This window comes from Hypanus sabinus, chromosome 27 (genome assembly GCF_030144855.1).
Source record: "Hypanus sabinus isolate sHypSab1 chromosome 27, sHypSab1.hap1, whole genome shotgun sequence".
Lineage (NCBI taxonomy): Eukaryota > Metazoa > Chordata > Chondrichthyes > Myliobatiformes > Dasyatidae > Hypanus > Hypanus sabinus.
The window spans coordinates 15724751-15745737 of NC_082732.1; the positions used below are offsets into that span (position 1 = coordinate 15724751).

At 46.2% G+C, this 20987-nt stretch overlaps 1 long non-coding RNA gene across 1 annotated transcript; it reads right to left on the minus strand.

Moving 5' to 3' along the window:
- Nucleotides 1-9733: 9733 nt before the first annotated feature.
- LOC132382004 (uncharacterized) lies at nt 9734-20860 on the minus strand. Its single transcript, XR_009508172.1, has 3 exons — nt 19662-20860; nt 16406-16653; nt 9734-10520 (listed from the first exon to the last, which is right to left on the minus strand). It is a non-coding gene; the product is annotated as an uncharacterized LOC132382004 (long non-coding RNA).
- Between the last annotated feature and the right edge of the window lie 127 nt (nt 20861-20987).

Sequence of the window (20987 nt, forward strand, 5' to 3'; positions counted from 1 at the left end):
ACACAAGTTTTTAGTTTCAGAATAAGGGGTCACCCATTTAAGAAGGAGGCGGGAGGAATTTCTTCCCTCAGAATGTCAAGAATATTTGGAATTCTCTAACCCAGAGTGTGCGGTGAAAGAGGAGGTCTTGAATATATTCAAGAAGTAATTTAGAGATTTGGTCTACTGCAGTATGATGAGAGAGCAGGAAGGTGATATTGAGAACAAGATTATTCTTACTGAATTGTGGAAAAGATTGAGGGTCAGATGTCTATTACTTATTAAGAAGTAATGCATCAATATTCAATCACTTTTTTCCAATGGACGAAATGTTAGTGGGCACTGCCACGTGTAAGTTGATGATCATGATGGCTATGATGTTACAACAGCGAATGCTCATCCAAACCACTTCACTTGCTCTCAGCACTTTCTGAGAAAGGTCAAAGTCAAAGTAAATATCATCAAAGTGTGGCGACCCACTTCCTAGCGCACTCGAACCGGCTCATAAATAGCCAGCGCGCCGGCATAAAGGCCAGTCCCAAAAGGGCGCCGGGTCTGCTTCACTAACAAAGGGTAAAGCTCGTGCGGGACTGTGACTACGTGCCCCCCACAGCATCCGCACCCAAGGAGGGCGGGATCAGGGAGGCTTTAAAGCGAAGCCGCTAAGTTTGAATACAATCTTCTTTAACTGCAGTTTATCGACTCCGTGTCATTATTTTAGTGCTGCATGTAGCACACCGCTACAATTGGTGACCCCGACGGTCCAAACGATAGTTGGACCGAAGATGAACGACATGTTCATGCAGTTTCGTTGAAATTGCCAAGCTTCTGGACGCTGCGACCTCACCTATGGTTCCAGCAAGCAGAAGCCCAATTTCACGTTCGGCAGATAACCTCAGAGGACACACGTTACTACTACGTGGTGAGCTCCCGCGACCAGGACACAGCGGCCCAGGTTGAGGAGTTTCTACAGTCTCCCCCAGCGGACGGCAAGTACATGGAATTCAAAGCCCTGCTCATAAGGACTTTCGGACTCTCACGGCGCGAGCGGGCTGCCCGTTTACTGCACCTGGATGGTTTGGGAGACGGACCTCCATCGGCTTTAATGAATGAGATGTTGTCTCTGGCCAGAGGACACAAGCCCTGCCTCATGTTTGAGCAGGCATTCCTGGAGCAGATGCCCGAGGACATACGCCTGCTGCTGTCCGACGCGGATTTCAGCGACCCCCGGAAGGTGGCTGCCCGGGCGGACTTGCTGTCCACCCAAGAAGGTGAGTGGGGCGTCCGTCACACAGATCACCAGGCCACGCTCCCAGCAGCAAACCAGACCCGGCCCTGCCACAGAGCCCGCTAACTCCAGAGGCAGGGGTGGGGAGACCAATGAACAATGGTGCTTCTACCACCAGCGGTGGGGCGCAGAAACCCGCCGCTGTAGCCCACCCTGCAAGTTCCCGGGAAATGCCAGGGCCAGCCGCCGCCGATGGCTACTGCAGCTGGCCATCGGGATAGCCTCCTGTATGTGTGGGACAAGCAGTCGGGACGCCGTTTTTTGGTCGACACCGGTGCCGAGATCAGCGTCTTACCTCCGACAAGTTACAACACCCGCAACAGGGCACTGGGTCCTCCCCTGAGGGCCGTGAACGGCAGCACAGTAAGGACCTACGGCACCCATACGGTGCAGCTACAGTTCGGCTCCAGCCAGTTCACGTGGGACTTCACACTGGCCGCCGTAGCCCAACCGCTTCTGGGTGCAGATTTTTTGTGGGCTCACAGCCTACTGGTTGACCTGCCCAGGAAGAGTCTGGTCCACGCCGAGACCTTTCAGACGTTCTCCCTGGGTGCAGCCCAGTTGCCAGCCCCTCACCTCGACTCCATCACGCTGTCCGACAATGACTTCACCAGGGTCCTGGCGGATTTCCCATCAGTTCTGGCACCGCAGTTCACGGCAGCCATGCCCAGACATGGCGTACAGCACCACATCCCGACACAAGGACCACCCCTCCACGCCCGTGCTCGAAGGCTTCCCCCAGACAAGCTCCAACTGGCGAAGGAGGAGTTCAAGAGTATGGAGGAATTGGGGATCATACGGAGGTCCGACATCCCATGGGCCTCCCCCCTGCACGTGGTGCCCAAAGCGGTGGGATACTGGAGCAACTCATCACGGGTCGCTGGCGACCCCTGGCATTTTTCAGCAAACACCTGCGACAGCCCGAGCTCAAATACAGTACTTTCGACCGGGAACTGTTGGTGCTATACCTGGCAATCCGGCATTTCAGGTACTTCTTGGAAGGTAGGCCCTTCACCATGTTCACAGACCACAAGCCGCTTACCTTTACGTTCACGAAGGTGTCCGACCCCTGGTCGTCCCGCCAGCAGCGCCATCTGTCCTACATCTCTGAATACACGACGGATGTCTGGCACGTCTCGGGTAAGGACAATGTCGTCTCGGATAAAGACAATGTCGTGGCGGACGCGCTCTCTCTCCCTAACATTCATACCCTTTCCCAAGGGGTAGACTTTGAGGTGCAGCAGGCAGACGAGGAGATCCCTAGTTACAGAACCGCAGTCTCCGGTTTGCAGCTCCAAGACCTCCCCATAGGCCCAGGTGAGAGGACCCTACTCTGTGACGTCAGCACCGGCCAACCCCGTCCCGTTGTCCCGGCAAACTGGCAGTGCCGTGTTTTCGACTCCATTCATAACTTAGTGCACCCCTCCATCAAAACAACTGTCCGGATGGTTTCCAGCAGGTTCGTTTGGCACGGACTCCGCAAGCAGGTCAGTGAATAGGCCAGAACGTGCATGCACTGCCAGACGGCCAAGGTGCAGCGGCACACCAAAGCTCTGCCGCAGCAGTTCCACCCCACCCACCGGCGTTTCGACCACATTCATGTGGATATCGTGGGCCCCCGGCCAGTGTCGCGCGGAGCGCGGCACCTCCTCACTATCGTGGACCGGTTCACCAGACGGCCAGAGGCGATCCTGCTCACCGACACCACCTCTGAATCTTGCCCCCGGGCACTGATCACCACCTGGGTGTCCCGCTTTGGTGTACCGGCCCACATTACCTCCGACAGCGGCGCCCAGCCTTTTGGGGACACAGCTGCACCACACAACTGCCTACCACCCACAGTCGAACGGCCTGGTGGAGCGTTTCCACTGTCACCTAAAGTCGGCTCTCATGGCCTGCCTGCGAGGAGCTAACTGGGTGGACGAGCTTCCCTGGGTCCTACTCGGCATCCGCACAGAACCCAAAGACAATCTGCACACCTCGTCGGCCGAGTTGGTGTACGGCGCACCCCTGGTCATCCCAGGGGAGTTCATACCAGCCCCACGGGGGCACGACGAAGAACCTGCAGCAGTCCTGGGCAAACTACGTGAGAGGCTCGGCAACCTGGCCCCCATACCCACTTCGCAGCACGGGCGGCACCCGACCTGCGTACCCAAAGACCTGCAGAACTGTAAGTTTGTGTTTGTACGAAGGGGCAGGCATCGGCCACCGCTGCAACGGCCCTATGAGGGGCCGTTTACGGTGCTCACGAAAATGGGTCCACGTTCGTGCTGGACGTTGGGGGGAGAGAGGAGGTTTTCACTGTGGACCGACTCAAACCGGCCAATGTGGACGTGGCGCAACCGGTCGAGTTCCCGGCACCGCGGCGCAGGAACCGACCTCCCAAACAGGGTCCAGCCCAGACTGTGGACATTGGGGGGTGTATTGCCAGTTCTGGGGGGGGGGGGGGGGTTATGTGGCGACCCACTTCCTAGTGCACTCGAACCGGCTCACAAATAGCCAGCGCGCCGGCATAAAGGCCAGTCCCAAAAGGGTGCCAGGTCTGCTTCACCAACAAAGGGAAAAGCTTGCGCGGGACTGTGAGTACGTGCCTCCTACAGCATCCGCACCCGGGGAGGGCGGGATCAGGGAGGCTTTAAAGCGAAACCGCGAATTTCGAATAAAATCTTCTTTACCTGCAGTTTATTGACTCCATGTCGTTATTTTAGCGCTGTGTGTAGCACCCCGCTACAAAAGTACATATACTGTATGTCACCATGTCACCTGAAATCAATTTTCCTGTGGGCATATTCAGCAAATCTGTAGAATAATAACTATTACAGCATAAATGAAAGATCAACCAGAGTGCAGAAGATCTCAAATTGTGCAAATGCAAATATAAATAAATAGCAATAAATAACGAGCATCTGGGATAATGAGGTATAGGAAACCATGAGCTTCCTTTCTTTTCTCAAAGAGCACAAAATAGATCTAAAGTAAGTAATGGCAGATTCACAAACATGAGGAATTCCTTAGATCCTGGAAATCTAAAGCAGCACACACAAAATGCTGGAGGAACTCAGCAGGCCAGACAGCATCTGTGGAAAAGATTAACCAGTCGACGTTTCGGGCCGAGAACCTTCATCAGGACAGATTCAACCCACTTGCTGTGATTCATGATCTAAGCAGAGAACTGCTCACAACACACCAGTGATTGACACAAAATGGAGAGAGACACTGATGTAAGGAACAAAAATGTTCCTTGTTTACATGTAAGTGCATTGAAAACACAAAATGGGATGATTTAAAAGCAAAGTCAATACATGTTTTGGAAGAACAAGCTGTTCTTGTTCATCAGTTGCTGTAGGACAAGAAACAAAAACAACAAACAAATAGGAAATGATTGGTATGTTTGCTTATGTTTTGAGAATATGTGAAGTCTTACTGCAATGGGACTTTGAGGAGACTGCACTGGAGAATTGTGTAGGACCAGCCATTGAGAGTTCTTAGTGTGGGAGAGGGGTAGGATGAAAAGCGAAGTCAGGAAAGAGGCAAGCAATTCAGTTAGATTGAGGCATTTTGTAGGGGGCCAAACAGGAGCCTGTGATGTGGTAGAAAAAGAAAGCTCAGAATTAGGGGATGGTGGTGGGCGGGTGCGGTGAAATTGCACTGCTGTTGCTAACCAATGACCATAGTTGGAAAGAATTAATTATATCATTTATTTCAGGATATCTTGAAATGCCTCACTACCAATTGACTATTGTTGGAAGGAGATGCAAGGGACCGCAGATGTTGCACTCTGGAGCACCCTGCTGGAGGAGCTCTGTGAAGGCAAAGGGACAGTCAATGTTTTGGGTCAAGAAAGTGCATCATGGCAGAGTCAGTATTTTTGAAAAGTATTCATCTAAAAGTGTGTGTGTCAGAGACTACAGTACAGAAACTGGCCCTTCAACCCATCTAATCTGTGCTAACCTGATCTTCTGTTTTGTCCCACCTACCTGCACCTGGATAGAAGCATAGAAAACCTACAGCACAATACAGGCTCTTTGGCCCACAAAGCTGTGCCGAACATGTCCTTATCTTAGAACTACCTAGGCTTACCCATAGCCCTCTATTTTTCTGTTCCATGTAGCCATCCAGGAGTCTCTTAAGAGACCCTATTTGTTTCCGCCTCCACCACTGCTGCTGACAGCCCATTCCACACACTCACCACTCCCTGTGTAAAAAAAACTTACCCCTGACATCTCTATACCTACTTCCAAGTACCTTAAAACTATGCCCTCTCATGCTAGCCATTTCAGCCCTGGGAAAAAGCCTCTGACTATCCACATGATCAATGCCTCTCATTATCTTGTACACCTCAATCACATCACCTCTCATCCTCCGTCGCTCCAAGGAGAAAGGACCATGTACACTGAACCTATTCTCATAAGGCATGCTCCCCAATCCAAGCAACTTCCTTGTAAATCTCCTCTGCACCCTTTCTATGGTTTCCATAAGACCATAAGACAATGGAGCAGAAGTTGGCCATTCGGCCCATCGAGTCTGCTCCATCATGTTATCATGAGCTGATCCATTCTCCCATTTAGTCCCACTCCCCCACCTTCTCACCATAACCTTTGATGTCCTGGCTACTCAGATACCTATCAATCTCTGCCTTAAATACACCCAATGACTTGACCTTCCTTGCCACCCATGGCAACAAATTTCACAGATTCACCACCCTCTGGCTAAAAAAATTTCTTCACATCTCTGTTCTGAATGGGTGCCCTTCACTTGGAGTTCTTCTTCTTCAGTTACAAACTCCTGGGATTGCGTACTTTGCACAGCCCCTCCTGGTCCCGGAAAACATCCTCCACAGTCAAGAAATCTCACCAACACCTCTACTTTCTGAGGAAGGTGAAGAGAGCTGGACTACGCATATCAATACTCACGACCTCCTACAGCTGCGCAGTAGAGTGCCCAAATATGCTACATCACTGCATGGCATGGAAACTCACTGCGGAAAGCAGGAGGGTAGTTGAAACTGCCCAACGTATCACTGGCGCCAGCCTACCCACCATCAAAGTGCCTGAAAAACGCCAGCAACATCAGGAAGGATCCAACCCACCCGGCTTATGAACTGCTTTTCCCACTCCAATAAGGGACGAGGCTACACTGCACCCACATCAGGACCACTAGACTCAAACAGTTACTTCCCCCAAGCTGCTGGGCTGAACAACACCTCCACCCATTAAGCCAGTCTGCACTCCAGGTTTCATTTGCCCTGCTGCTACGTAGAAGAGCTCCTCTTGCCAGAAGTCATCTTATCATTTCCATTCAGAATCACCTTGTGTTCAGATATTCCTGCACCCAGCAACACTTTATGTGCAGTCTATGTACATAAGTGAATCTTGTGTATAAATAACTGTATAAACTGTAAAAGTTATTTATACATTGTGTTTTATGGGATTTCCATTATATTTATATTTATTGTGCTTTTCATGCTTACTGTTTTCTTTTATGCTGCATCGGATCTGAAGTAACAATAGTTCTGTTTTCCATTACACTTGTGTACTGAAGAATGACATTAGACCATCTTGAATCTTGAATTAACATCTTTGGGTGACCTTGAACTCTGTGGTGATCACTGACACTCAGATGCACTGAGTGACGAGACAGCACTCTAGCACATCACATCTAAATGCCCTGAATAGGTCAACTGTCAAGAACAGCAAAGGCAAGAACGTTCAGAGATCATCGCGAGCACTCAATGTACAAAGAGGCTCCCTTACACCATATTATACAAATATATTTCATGGCAAAAGTACATAAAACTTGGTCCAAAGGAAAAATGCTGATCTCATTACTCATCCATTGGATTCCAAGCAGGTTAAATATTGCTGCAATGGAAGTGGGGATAACGGAGCCATGGAGTCAATTTTAATTCAAACCGATATTTTTATAAACTTCCAGAGCCAACAGACGATTGTTAATTTGCTCCAAGGTCAATAGAGCTCAGTCCCAAAAGCCAACTCCACTTTAGTTTGCAGTCCAAGCTACTCATGGACTCCTGGTAATATATAGTTCTTAATTATTTCCTTTTCCTTACAAATTGAGTAAGCAGTAACAGGAACATTCTCATCAACACAGAATAAATAAACAGAAAACTTCTAACATTCAACTCTCATTTAGTTTCTTTGCTTTACTGCTGTGGATGGCCAGATTGTGTGTAGGAAGTACTTGATAGCCAGGTTGTACTGGGTCCAATGTAGCTGCACAGTTGATATTGGAACTTGGGCTGGTATTGACCATGTTAATTACAGTCATCGTTCTTTAACCCAGAGAATCACCACCACCCACCAAGAAGAAAGTTGTTTCAAGCTGCTGTTGTGTTTGGTACTAATGGTCACTTCTTTCCTCAAATAAATAAATTGTGAAATAGGATGCAAAAAAATCTCAAGTCGTGTTAGAAAGGTTTACATCCTGACGAATGTTCCAAAGCAGGATCTGCACATTGCTTGGTGGTACCACAGAGATCCATCACTCTTAACCAAGGACATTTAATACTCGGAGAGCACTGGAGACACACTTCCATGGCAGCCACAACCCAACTAGATACAAGGCTTCCTCAGAGGTGAAGGAAAACACAGGGGAGTAGGGAAACTTTAGTTCATGTGACAATCTTCTGCGTGACCCTCTGCATTGATGAAATCCCATAGTGTGAGGGTCTTGTTATTGGCAATCTATCAGTGGCCTTTAATCGGTAACATTCTTCTGCTTTCCTGGCAGTGAATTGTCATATTCACACTTGACCGGCATATGTCCTTCAGCCCATTGCATTCATGCTGATCTCCAATTGCCTATTTACACTCATTCTACCATACACTCATTTTATTCACCTCATATTTCCATAATCCCAGACTGCATCATTCGCTCACACACTAGGAACAACTTACTCACTGCCCATTACACTACTGGCCCACAGGGCAGCAATGAAGGTCCTCCAACTCTGTCTGTCCTTGGCCATTTTCTCTATTGTGACCCAGATGAGGTTCAGGGTCCTCACTTCTGCCTCTATGGTACGGCACCAAGTTGCTTTTCGTCTCCCATGGTTCCTCCTCTTTACAGGGTCTAATGAAGTGATGTCTTGACGATGGAGTTGGCCTCCCTCCAGGTTTGGGGGTTCAGCTCAGAGCTAACAACCCTGACTGGCAAAACAAATAACTGCAATGAAAACAGAAATGAAGAACCCTTCTCAATCTGTATCTGATGGTATTCCTGAGTCCCTACCCAAGACTTGGTGAACCGTAGGGTCACCATACAATGGCTAGTTAACCCATCAACGCGCATGCCTTTGGGATGTGAATGGAAACCAGGGCACCTGGAGGAAACTTCACAGTCACAGGAAGGATTTATAAACTCCACCAGACAGGAACTGAGGCCAGGATTGAACTTGAGGAACAGGAACTGTAAGGCGGCAGCTCTACAAGATGCAGCCATTATGCTATCCCTATATTTTCTCTGCTGGTTGTCCACGGATTCAGATGCATTTATTTATCACATATACATCGGAACATACAGTGAAATGTGCCATTTGCATTAGCAACCAACACAACCTAAGGTTGTTCCTTAGGGCAGCACTCAAGTGTCACCATGCATTCCAGTGCCAACATAGCATGCCTACAGCAGAACAACAAAAGCAATGATGATGACAACACAACAAAGCTACAACAGAGCAACAAGCTCCCTTTCCCACCACCTCTCAACCCACCCATTCACACACACAGACAGGCCTCCAACGGCAGAACAGACGGCCTCCAGTCCTTGGCCCTGCACTCCTGGACTTATGGACACCAGGCCTCCAGCCTCCAGACACACTGATCCATGGGCCTTGAGCTCCAGGATTGCTGATCCCCGGACTCTGACCTCTGGTTCTCGCAACCACTGGGTATCGAACATAATTCTCACTGGTCATGGGGCTTTGTCCTCCTTAGTGCCCGCCAACCTGACCCCCAGAGATCACTGGCCTCCAACCATGGAGCACTCTGACCTGGGCTCCAGCCACAAGCTCCTGTCCCTGGCTCTTAACTTTCAGCCCTTGACCTCTAACTTTCCCGTATTCTCTATGCCTAAACCCTAACTTGACTCTCAATTCCACTCGCTATCCCCCAAACCTTCACTATAAACCTAAAAAATCAACTAAGCCTGAATCACAACTTCGAAGGACATTGCAGTTTGGTGCCATCTTGATGCAAATTGTCATCTTGACCAGCACAGCATCTTCTCAGGAAAAATGACACTATAGTGTTAGAGTAATGCAGCGATAATCCAGATTAAGTCCAATAAATAGATTAATTATCAGACCTTCGGTTGCGTGTTCAGTTAACAGGAAGAAATCACTATGCACAAGGGAATTAGGTGAGAAAGTCCATTAAAAAAAAGCCCAGATAGCAAAAAGATGATAGAAATCTGAAATCACCAAATTCAAATTCAAAGTGCATTTATTATCAAAGTATGTGCAAATGATACAACCTTGAGATTTGTTTGCTTACAGGCAGCTGCAAAGCAAGGAACCTGAAAGAACCCGAATAAAAACAGAGACCAACTCCCAGTGCCCACAGAGAAAGAGGAAAAAGAACAAAACAAATCATGTAAACAACAGACGTGAGCAACAACAACAGTATTCCAAACCAGATTGAATTCTTAGATCGCAATCCCCTGGAGCAGCTCGGAGTAGTAGGCCCAAAGCCTCCGAATTCAGTTTACCATATTAGCAGGGATAATAACTGCAAAGTAGACACGAGGCACAGCAGCTGAAGGTAGTCTTACAGCCTTAGCATCACAGACAGAGGAGCCCCCAGATTATCTGGGCTGGCACTTAAATTGTCCAAACTTCATGCTAGAACACAGGTCCCACTGCGATGAATCATTCCAGGCCTAGTTTTCGCTGCCTAAGAAGCCATTCTTGACTTCTCCAAGTCAGATTGGTGCCCTGAACAATCCAACCTCACCTGGCTCTCGACACCTAGCCTTTCCAGTCTATCTGGGCTGGCGCTTAGATTGTCCAAATAGTTTTGCAGCTCACATTAGGGCCCAAGCCTTGCTGTGGCAAATTGCTCAGGGCCTAGAACATGCCACCCAGTGATACGCTTCGGACCAGGATTTCACTGCCAAGGAAGCTGTTCTCGTCCTCTCCAAATCGACTCAGCACTTAGAGTGATCTACCCTCACACCTGACTTAGTTGGACGGGTGTCAGAGACTTCAGGAAATATTCATCAGGCCAGGCAGCATCTGTGAGGAGAAAATGAGAGTTAACATTTCAGGCCAATACTCGTCCATTAATTCTGAAAGGCCATCAACTTGAAATATTAATTCTGTTCCCATTTCCATTGATGCTTTCTGACCCGCAGACAGCTTCAAGCAATTCGTGTTTTCATTTCAGATTTCCAGCATTTGCAATTTATTAATTTTCATTTTCTGTTTTTACCTCTGCCACCAACTAATGGCATGTTGAAGATATTCACAAGAAAGATAGATGAGGAAAAGATTACTATTACCCCAGTTGATGAAACAAGCAAAGGTACAGTAAACTTGTTTATCCAGTGTTTATGTGTCCAGAATTCTCATGCAACCAGCAAAAATTTCCAAAATATATTAATCCATTTTATAATTCTTTTTCAAAAACAGAAGTTTGAATTTGGCAATGTGCAGTACTTGGATCCATTTGTGTTTTAATTTTGAACAAAGGTGAACAATTTATCAAGTGAATTGAACAGATGGGAACAGCAATTCTGTGCAACAATTTTGGGTGGAAGTCATGCAAACAATGGCCCCACCATTTACTGCAAGTCACTTTAGGTTTCTTCATAGTATGGGGCATTTGGACTGATGGGATTCATTTTAATTGGGAGGTGCGGCATGATCTAAGGCAACTTTATCCCATCTATCCACTTTATTGGATTAGAATACTCCTGGTAAAGGCTGAAAACTGTTGGATATCGATGCTCTTGTCCAAGGGTTCTTTGGAAGTCAAGAATGAGGTATTAAAATTGTTGCTTATGGCCACTTTACTAAGTGTTATAAGATCAGAAGACGTACAAGAAAGAGGTGCAGAAAGAAGAAAGGAAGAGACAAAAGAAATAAAAAGCGGTTGTGATCATCTAATACTCAGTCTGGAGGTAACCAAAATTCCAGTGGTAACAGCATATAAAACAGCCAGATTTGAGTAGCGTAACACTTGGATACTGAAAGATCCTGAAAAATTTTGGGAAATTTACAGAAAAATTATACGTATATATACTCAGTGGTACATTTAGTACACAGGTACCCCTGCTCAATAATACAAATATCTAATCAACCAATCATGTGGCAGCAACTCAATGCATAAAAAGCATGTGGACATGGTCAAGAGGTTCAGTTGTTGTTCAAACCAAACATCAGAATGGGGAAGAAATGTGATCTAAGTGACTTTGACTGTGGAATGATTGTTGGTGCCAGATGGAGTGGTTTGAGGATCTCAAAAACTGCTGATCTCCTGTGATTTTCACACACACCAGAGATTACAGAGAATGGTGTGAAAAACAAACACCATTCAGTGAGCAGCAGTTCTGTGAGTGAAAAAGCCTTGTGAATGAGAGAGGTCAGTGGAGAATGGCCAGACTGGTTCAAGTTGATGGGAAGGCGACAGTAACTCAAATAACCACGCATTACAACACTGTGTGCAGAAGAGTATCTCTGAATGCACAACTTATTGAACCTTGAAGTGGTTGGGCTACAGCAGCAGAAGACTGTAAACATATACACTTAGTGGCCACTTTATTAGGTACAGGAGGTACCAAATGAAGTGGTCACTGAATGTAGGTGATTATATAAAAATTCAAGCAAGCATAGGAAAGTTAAACTACATGATAATACAAGAAAAATAACAATTTACACCCTAATCCAACAAAACAGGAACATGTTGTTCTAACATTGAAAGAGAAAATGAAATAGACAATAGACAATAGGTGCAGAAGTAGACTATTTGGCCCTTTGAGCCTGCAACACCATTTTGAGATCATGGCTATCAACTACTATCAATACCCGGTTCCTGCCTTGTCCCCATATCTCTTGATTCCCCTATCCATAAGATACCTATCCAGCTCCTTCTTGAAAGCATCCAGAGAATTGGCCTCCACTACGTTCCGAGGCAGTGCATTCCAGACCCCCACAACTCTCTGGGAGAAGAAGTTTTTCCTTAATTCTGTCCTAAATGACCTACCCCTTATTCTCAAACCATGCCCTCTGATACTGGACTCTCCCAGCATCTGGAACATATTTCCTGCCTCTATCTTGTCCAATCCCTTAATAATCTTATATGTTGCAATCAGATCCCCTCTCGATCTCCTTAATTCCAGCGTGTACAAGCCCAGTCTCTCTAACCTCTCTGCGTAAGACAGTCCGGACATCCCAGGAATTAACCTTGTGAATCTACGCTGCACTTCCTCTGCAGCCAGGATGTCCTTCCTTAACCCTGGAGACCAAGACTGTATACAATACTCCAGGTGTGGTCTCACCAGGGCTCTGTACAAATGCAAGAGGATTTCCTTGCTCTTGTACTCAATTCCCTTTATAATAAAGGCCAACATTTCATTAGCCTTCTTCACTGCCTGCTGCACTTGCTCATTCACCTTCAGTGACTGATGAACAAGGACTCCTAGATCTCTTTGTATTCCCCCCTTACCTAACTCTACACCATTCAGATAATAATCTGCCTTCCTGTTCTTACTCCCAAAGTGGATAACCTCACACTTATTCACATTAAACGTCATCTGCCAAGTATCTGCCCACTCACCCAGCCTATCCAAGTCACCCTGAATTTTCCTAACATCCTCATCACATGTCACACTGCCACCCATCTTAGTATCATCAGCAAATTTGCTGTTGTTATTTTCAATGCCTTCATCCAAATTGTTGATGTAAATTGTAAACAGCTGTGGTCCCAATACCAAGCCCTGTGGCACCTCACTAGTCACCACCTGCCATTCCGAGAAACACCCATTCACCGTTACCCTTTGCTTTCTATCTGCCAACCAGTTTTCTATCCATGTCAATGTCTTCCCCCCTGATGCCCTGAGCTTTGATTTTACCCACCAATCTCCTATGTGGGACCTTATCAAATGCCTTCTGAAAATCGAGGTACACTACATCCACTGGATCTCCCCCGTCTAACTTCCTGGTTACATCCTCAAAAAACTCCAACAGATTAGTCAAGCATAATTTACCCTTGGTAAACCCATGCTGGCTCGGCCCAATCCTATCACTGCTATCTAGATATGCCACTATTTCATCCTTAATAATGGACTCTAGCATCTTCCCCACCACCGATGCCAGGCTGACAGGTCTATAGTTCTCTATTTTCTCCCTCCCTCCTTTCTTAAAAAGTGGGATAACATTAGCCATTCTCCAATCCTCAGGAACTGATCCTGAATCTAAGGAACATTGGAAAATGATTATCAATGCATCCGCAATTTCCAGGGCCACCTCCTTTAGTACCCTACGATGCAGACCATTTGGACCTGGGGATTTGTCAGCCTTCAGTCCCATCAGTCTTCTCATCACCGTTTCCTTCCTAATGTCAATCTGTTTCATTTCCTCTGTTACCCTATGTCCTTGGCCCGTCCATACATCTGGGAGATTGTGTCTTCCTTAGTGAAAGCAGATCTAAAGTACTCATTAAATTCTTCTGCCATTTCTCTGTTTCCCATAACAATTTCACCCAATTCATTCTTCAAGGGCCCAACATTGTTCTTAACTATCTTCTTTCTCTTCACATACCTAAAAAAGTTTTTGCTATCTTTCTTTACATTCCTGGCTAGCTTGCATTCGTACCTCATTTTTTCTCCCCGTATTGTCTTTTTAGTTAAGTTCTGTTGTTCCTTAAAAATTTCCCAATCATCTGTCGTCCCACTCACCTTAGCTCTGTCATACTTCCTTTTTTTTAATGCTATGCAATCTCTGACTTCCTTTGTCAACCACTGTGACCCCTTTCTACCCTTTGAATCCTTCCTTCTCCGGGGGATGAACTGATTTTGCGCCTTGTGCATTATTCCCAAAAATACCTGCCATTGCTGTTCCACTGTCTTTTCTGCTAGGCTATCCATCCAGTTAACTTTGGCCAGCTCCTCCTTCATGGCTCCATAGTCTCCTTTGTTCAACTGCAACACTGACACCTCCGAGCTGCCCTTATCCTTCTCAAATTGCAGATAAAAACTTATCATATTATGATCACTACCTCCTAATGGCTCCTTTACTGCAAGATCGCTTATCAAATCCTGTTCATTACATAACACTAAATCCAGAATAGTCTTGTCCCTGGTCGGCTCTCATACAAGCTGTTCCAAGAATGCATCCCGTAGGCACTCTACAAACTCCCTATTCCGTGGTCCAGCACCAACCTGATTCTCCCAGTTCACCTGCATGTTGAATTCCCCCATAACTACTGTGACATTACCTTTGCCACATGCCAATGTTAACTCCCTATTCAACTTGCACCCAATATCCATGCTCCTGTTTGGTGGGCTGTAGACAACACCCATTTGGGTCCTTTTGCCCTTACTGTTCCTCAGTTCTATCCACACAGACTCTACTTCTCCTGACCCAATGTCCCCCCTTGCAAAGGACTGAATCTCATTCCTCACCAACAGGGCCACCCCACCCCCTCTGCCCATATTTCTGTCCCTACGATAGCACGTATACCCTTGTACATTCATTTCCCACATCTGATCTCCCTGCAGCCATGTCTCCGTTATCCCAACAACATCATAGTTACCCATTCGCACCTGGGCTTGAAGCTCATCCGCCTTATTTCTGACACTTCATGCATTCAGATATAGAATTTTTAGCCCATTTCTCCTCTCTCTGTTTGAATCGCTGCCTATTGTGCTTAACCCAGCTCCCCGAACTCCCATCGGGCTATACGCCCCTAGAATTTTGTTGTCCTTCCTAAATTTACTTATTCTGTCAACACATTTAACTCCATGTTCCGTCAGACCATCCCTCTGTACATGTGTCCTGCTTATCACTTATTCCGCCTCACCTTTCTCTACTACAGACTTAATATTCTGGAACCGTGTAGTCCACACCTGTCCTTTATTCTTCCTCTCTCTATCCTCTCTCACATTCTGGATCCCCGCCCCCTGCAAATTTAGTTTAAACGCCCCCCCAAGAAGCACTAGCAAACTTCCCTGCAAGAATGTTAGTACCGCTCCAGTTCAGGTGTAAACCGTCCCTTCGGAACAGATCCCACCTTCCCTGGAACAAAGCCCAATTATCTACAAACCTGAAGCCCTCCCTCCTGCACCATCCTCTCAGCTACGTATTAATCTTTATATAATCTTTCTGTTCCTTGCCTCACTCGCACGTGGCACAGGTAGCAATCCTGAGATTGTTACCCTCGAGGTCCTGCTCTTCAGCTTCACACCTAACTCCCTGAACTCCCTACGCAGGACCCCCTCACTCATCCTACCCACGTCATTGGTCCCTACATGGGCCACAACATCTGGATTCTTGCCCTCCCTCTCGAGAATAACCTGCACCCGATCTGCGATGTCTCAGACCCCGGCACCAGGGAAGCAACATACCATCCGAGACTCCCGATCTTCCCCACAAAATCTCATATCCACCCCCCTGACTATAGAATCCCCTATCAATACTGCTCTCTTCTCTTCTCTCCTCCCCTTCCTAGTCGAGGGTCCAACCTCAGTGCCAGAGACAGGACCACTGCAGCTTGTTCCTGGTAGGTCATCCCCACCAGCAGTATCCAAAATGGTATACTTATTTTTGATGGGAACGGCCACAGGGGTGCTCTTCTCTCTCTGTCTGCTCCCCCGCCTCTCTTGACTGTCACCTATTTGCCTACCTCCTGTCTTTTCGGTGTGACTACCTCCCGATAACTCTTATCTATCTCTGCCTCTGCCTCCCGAATGATCCGTAGTTCATCCAGCTCCTGCTCCAATTCCCTAACTCGGTCTGATAGGAGCTGCAGCTGGATGCACCTATTGCAGGTGTGGTCATCAGGGACAACTGTGTTGACCCTGACCTCCCACATACTGCATACGGAGCACACCTCTGCTCTAACTGTCTCCCCATTACCTGATCTTAGATTAGTCAGAATAAATGAAAAGCAGGCTTCTTACTGAAGTTCTCTTATGCCGAAGCCCGCTGAGCCAAAGCCCAGCACTCTGCTCCTGCGCACTCCACTGCCCGCTCCTGAAAGTGGGCCACTTTTTAAAGCCCGCGCTCGCCACTGATGTCACCCGCGCTTGACGCTTTACTTTCCTCCTCAGATATTGTCCAGGTAGGTCCGAGGGTCTCGGCCTACCTACAACGGCTGATCCTCCGATCTCCAGTCGTCTGTCGATCACGAGCACTCCTATATTAAAGACTAAGAAAAGGTGAAATTTGGAATATTCTGATGATAGAATTCAACATTGATTCATCAATGACAATGACTTAAAGAGTTCTTTTTGAACTTAAATAAAATATAGTTGGGCAATTTATTTAAATATTTATCCATATACTAGTGTGTGATAAACATTAATTTTATTTTTGAGCAATTATCATTACTCTCCCCCCATTTTCCTTGGGTGCTGAATGGCTAAGAGTTACACTGGATAATGCAAGAGATTAATCACATGAATATATGGGCCCATAGCGGTCAGAGAGTTGATACTGATCTCGTCAAGATTCATTCCATTCTACATGATTAATGCAAAGTAACATTCACAAATCAAAATTCTTCCTTGGTCACCACCTAATAGAAGCATTATAATATCGTTTGATGCAGTCATCCTGAATCAAAGTGGCAGGTTAATGTTTTGCATGGTGATTTTTTTATTTTTGATGAAAGGTGACCAGAAAGGCAATTTGGAAAGTGTCCTGGACACTCAAACCAAATAACAATAACATGGTCATTATAACACTGCTGATTGTGGAAGCTTGCTGTGGGTAAATATACTGTTGTGGTTCTCGCCTTACAATGGCAGCTACACTTAAAAGTTATAAGAGTTTCTGAGATTATATTAGTGCCATCTTCTTTTCTTTTCAGACATTTCCCTGACAGTGCACATGAAATTGACAGAGGTTTTCTGCCATCACAAATTTCACTGCGGGGTGTTTCGAACAGAATCTGGAAACAGCAATTCTGTATAACAATATTGAGTGGAGTTGACATCTATTGTAATTTGCCTCAGGTTTCATTCATATGAAGGTATACTTGGACTGAGATTTTAACTGGGAGGTGCAACACCATCAATGGAAATTCCCATCCAGTTACAAACCTGGTAAAAGCAGAATTTCAGCCAGTTGCCGGTGTTAGTGCTGCAACATTATTGTTAAACAACATTCACAGAAGAGTACAGACCCTTTGGCCCATGATATTGTGCAGTCCCTTTAACCTACTCTAAAATCAATCTAACCTTTCCCTCCCACATAGGCCTTCATTATTCTTTCATCCATGTGCGTACCTAAGAGTCTCTTAAATGTCCTAATGTACCTACCTCTGATATCCCCCCCCCAACCATATTTTCCTCCAAATACCTTAAAGTTATGTCCCCTCATACTAGCTATTTCCACCCTGGGAGAAAAAGTCTGGCTGTCCACCCACTGTATTCTTCTTATCCATCTTGTACACCTCGGTCATGCCACCTCACATCCTTTTTCACTCCAAAGAGAAAGGCTGTAGCTTGGTGACCTATCCTCATAAGATATGCTCTCTAATCCAGGCAGTATCCTGGTAAGTCTCCTCTGCACCCTCTCTAAAGCTTCCACCTCCTTCCTATAATGAGGTGAACACTTTGAAACTAGCAGCATTGTCTCTCATGAGGCAACCAGACATGTGATGGGTGTTGTCATCTGGGCCTTTATATAGACACAATGAAATGTCGCTGAGTTGATATATTTAGTGGTGCAATTTGCAGGCTTTATTTACCTCAAGAATTTCCAGAGTGTTGGTTGCAGCCAGATACTGGGAATACGCAGGATTTTATTTAAGATCAAATGCCATACAATTATAATTTTCTTGTTCATGGCTGTATATTAGAAAGCAAAAAGCTTTAATCCTGAGGTTCTGATGGTTTTTCTAAGCCTCAGTGGTTGTGATCTTGTGGTCAGTGACGTAAAGCAGGTCTCTGCACTTCAGTTATGCCTATTCCTCACACACAGCCATCTGAAAGTAAACGCTTTGGTAAGGATTCCGAGAGCATATTCCTCACTCACCTGCTATTTCTAATGAGTGGGTTTGAATGGAAAACCATAGTGGTGTCACTGGAAGTCAAGCGTTTTAGTAGTGGGTGTGGGTTTTTGTATCGTTTGAAAAACACATTGGTGTACCACAGATTCTCAAGCCAAAGTGGGCAGCCTTGACAGCTTGTGTCTGGGCCAGCACTTACCAACTCCTGAAGGGTGAGCCACCCCATTTCAGCCATACTACATTTGGGAACGATTGGGAATCAGTGGTGCCTCAATCAGTAGCACCCTCACTTGAGAACATAACCCAAAAGAACATTCCAGAGTATGCCACCCACTATCCAAAGTACCATCACTTGAATTAACATTCTCAGTTGGATGTAAAAGATTACCTGGTGGTGTTTTGAAAATGACATATGGTAGCTGTTTCATTCCTAGTATCCCGGGCATTGTTTACCCCTCAAACCATATAACAACAAGGTCATTATCACATTGCTGATTGTGGGAGCTTGCTGTATATAAGTACGTTGTTATAGTTGCCGCCTTACAATGGTTGCTACACTTTCAAAGCTGTAAAAGTCTCCCAGATTACGAGTGTCGTCTTGTTTCCTTTTCAGATATTTCCCTCAGATGGTGCATGGGAAATTGACAAAGGTTTTCTGTTGCCACATATTTCTTTGTGGGGTGCAGTAGAGCAAAGCCACTTTGCTTTGTTGTGGATGGTGCTTGGCAATGGGGATATTCTCGACAACCAGCACCCCCTCAGCTACAAAGGAAAAAAGCTGAATATGAAAGCTAAACCCTGGACAGACTTTAATGGGGGGGGGGGGACACATTCTCAGGATGAGAGGCAGCCATTGAAGACAGAGGCTGTAAATCTTTCGATTACTGTAGGTTCACTCATAGATTCATAGAGTCACAGAGACATACATCATGGCCCACTTCATCCATGCTGGCCAAGATACGTTCCTGAGCTAGTCCCATTTGCCTGCTCGTAGCCCACATCCGCCTAAATCTGTCTCACTTCTGAATCTATTTAAATGTATTTTAAATGTTGTGCCCACCTCTACCACTTCCTCTTAGCTCTTTCTATGTACCTACCATCCTCTGTGTGGAAAAACTTGTCCACAAGGTCCCCATTAAATCTTTCCTTATGCAGTCTAGTTTTAGACTGCCCTATGTTGGGAATACATTGTGACCACCTACCTTATAAACCTCTGTTAGGCTGCCCCTCAGTGATCTTCAATCTAGGGAAAACAGACCCAGCATTTCCAATCTCTCCCCGTAACTCAAGCCCTCCAGTCATGGCGAAATCTTTGTGAACCTTTTATTTTCCACCTTCTCCAGCTTAATCACATCTTTCTTATAGCATGGTGGCCAGAACTTAGCAGAGTTTTCAGGAGTTTTCCTCAGTTCCTCAGGTCAGTTTTCCTCACCAACGTTCTGTACAACTGTAACAAAATGTCCCAAATCTTGTACTCAGTGTTCCATCTCATAAAGGCAAGCATGCCATACTGTTTTGTCTACCTGCGTTGCCACTTTTCAGGGAACTACATACATATATCCTTAGGTGTTACAATTCTATAAAACGCTCTACAGTCCCAGTTTACCTCCCCAAAATTCATTAACTTGCACTTGTTTGAGTTAAACTCCATCTGCCATTCCTTGGCCCGATTTCCAAGTCGACCAAAGTGCTGTGTAACCTGGGAAGGAGGCCAGGCAAAGGCAGATGGAACCTGAATGAGTTATGTTTTTTTGAGATGAGGGGTTATGAGATGATTAGGAAAATATGAATGGTGTAGAATTTAAGCCACCTTTGAGATTAGGGTGACAGGGTGCCAGAAAATGGCTGAATGGCAAAGTATGGGACCTCTTTTTGCGAAGGGCATGGAACCTAGTGGGAGAATGATCTGCTCACCATATCCCCCTCCTTCTGTTGTGGGATGAGAAGTAAAGAAGGTTCTTTGTAATAACAGGAAATGCTGACTTGGCGATGATATGATTTGAGAACTTCGAGCAATGGGAAGTGGGAATTTCTAGGTATAATGAAAAGGGAAAATCGGGATAATACACTAGGCATGTTGGGTTTATTTAAGGTGGATAAAGCAAAGGAGCCTGGGAAAGAAGGAGGCCTTTGTGCTAGGCTGTATTTCACCTCACGTCTTCATTCTCAGACACACAAAAAAAACCCACAACGCTCTAATACGAGACAGAAAAAAAAGATACAGGTGCCGGGAATCTGCAATAAAAATAAAGGATGCTGGAATCACTCGGCAGACCAGGCAGCGTTTGTGGAGAGAGAAACAGAGTAAGCGCTTCAGATAGGCGACGCTCCCGCGCCTCGACAGCAGGCAGTTTGTGTTGAGTTCGGCTCTGCTGTAGTTTGCACTTCATCCCACAGAAAGCCGGGCGGCTCCGCGGGGATTGTCTCGGTCGCGGTTTTCATTCTGAAAGCGCAGCCAACCTCTCGGCAGTAGGTGGAGCTCCGCGTTTAAGCCAACCCTCGCCAAACATTAACTCACGGGCGAGAGG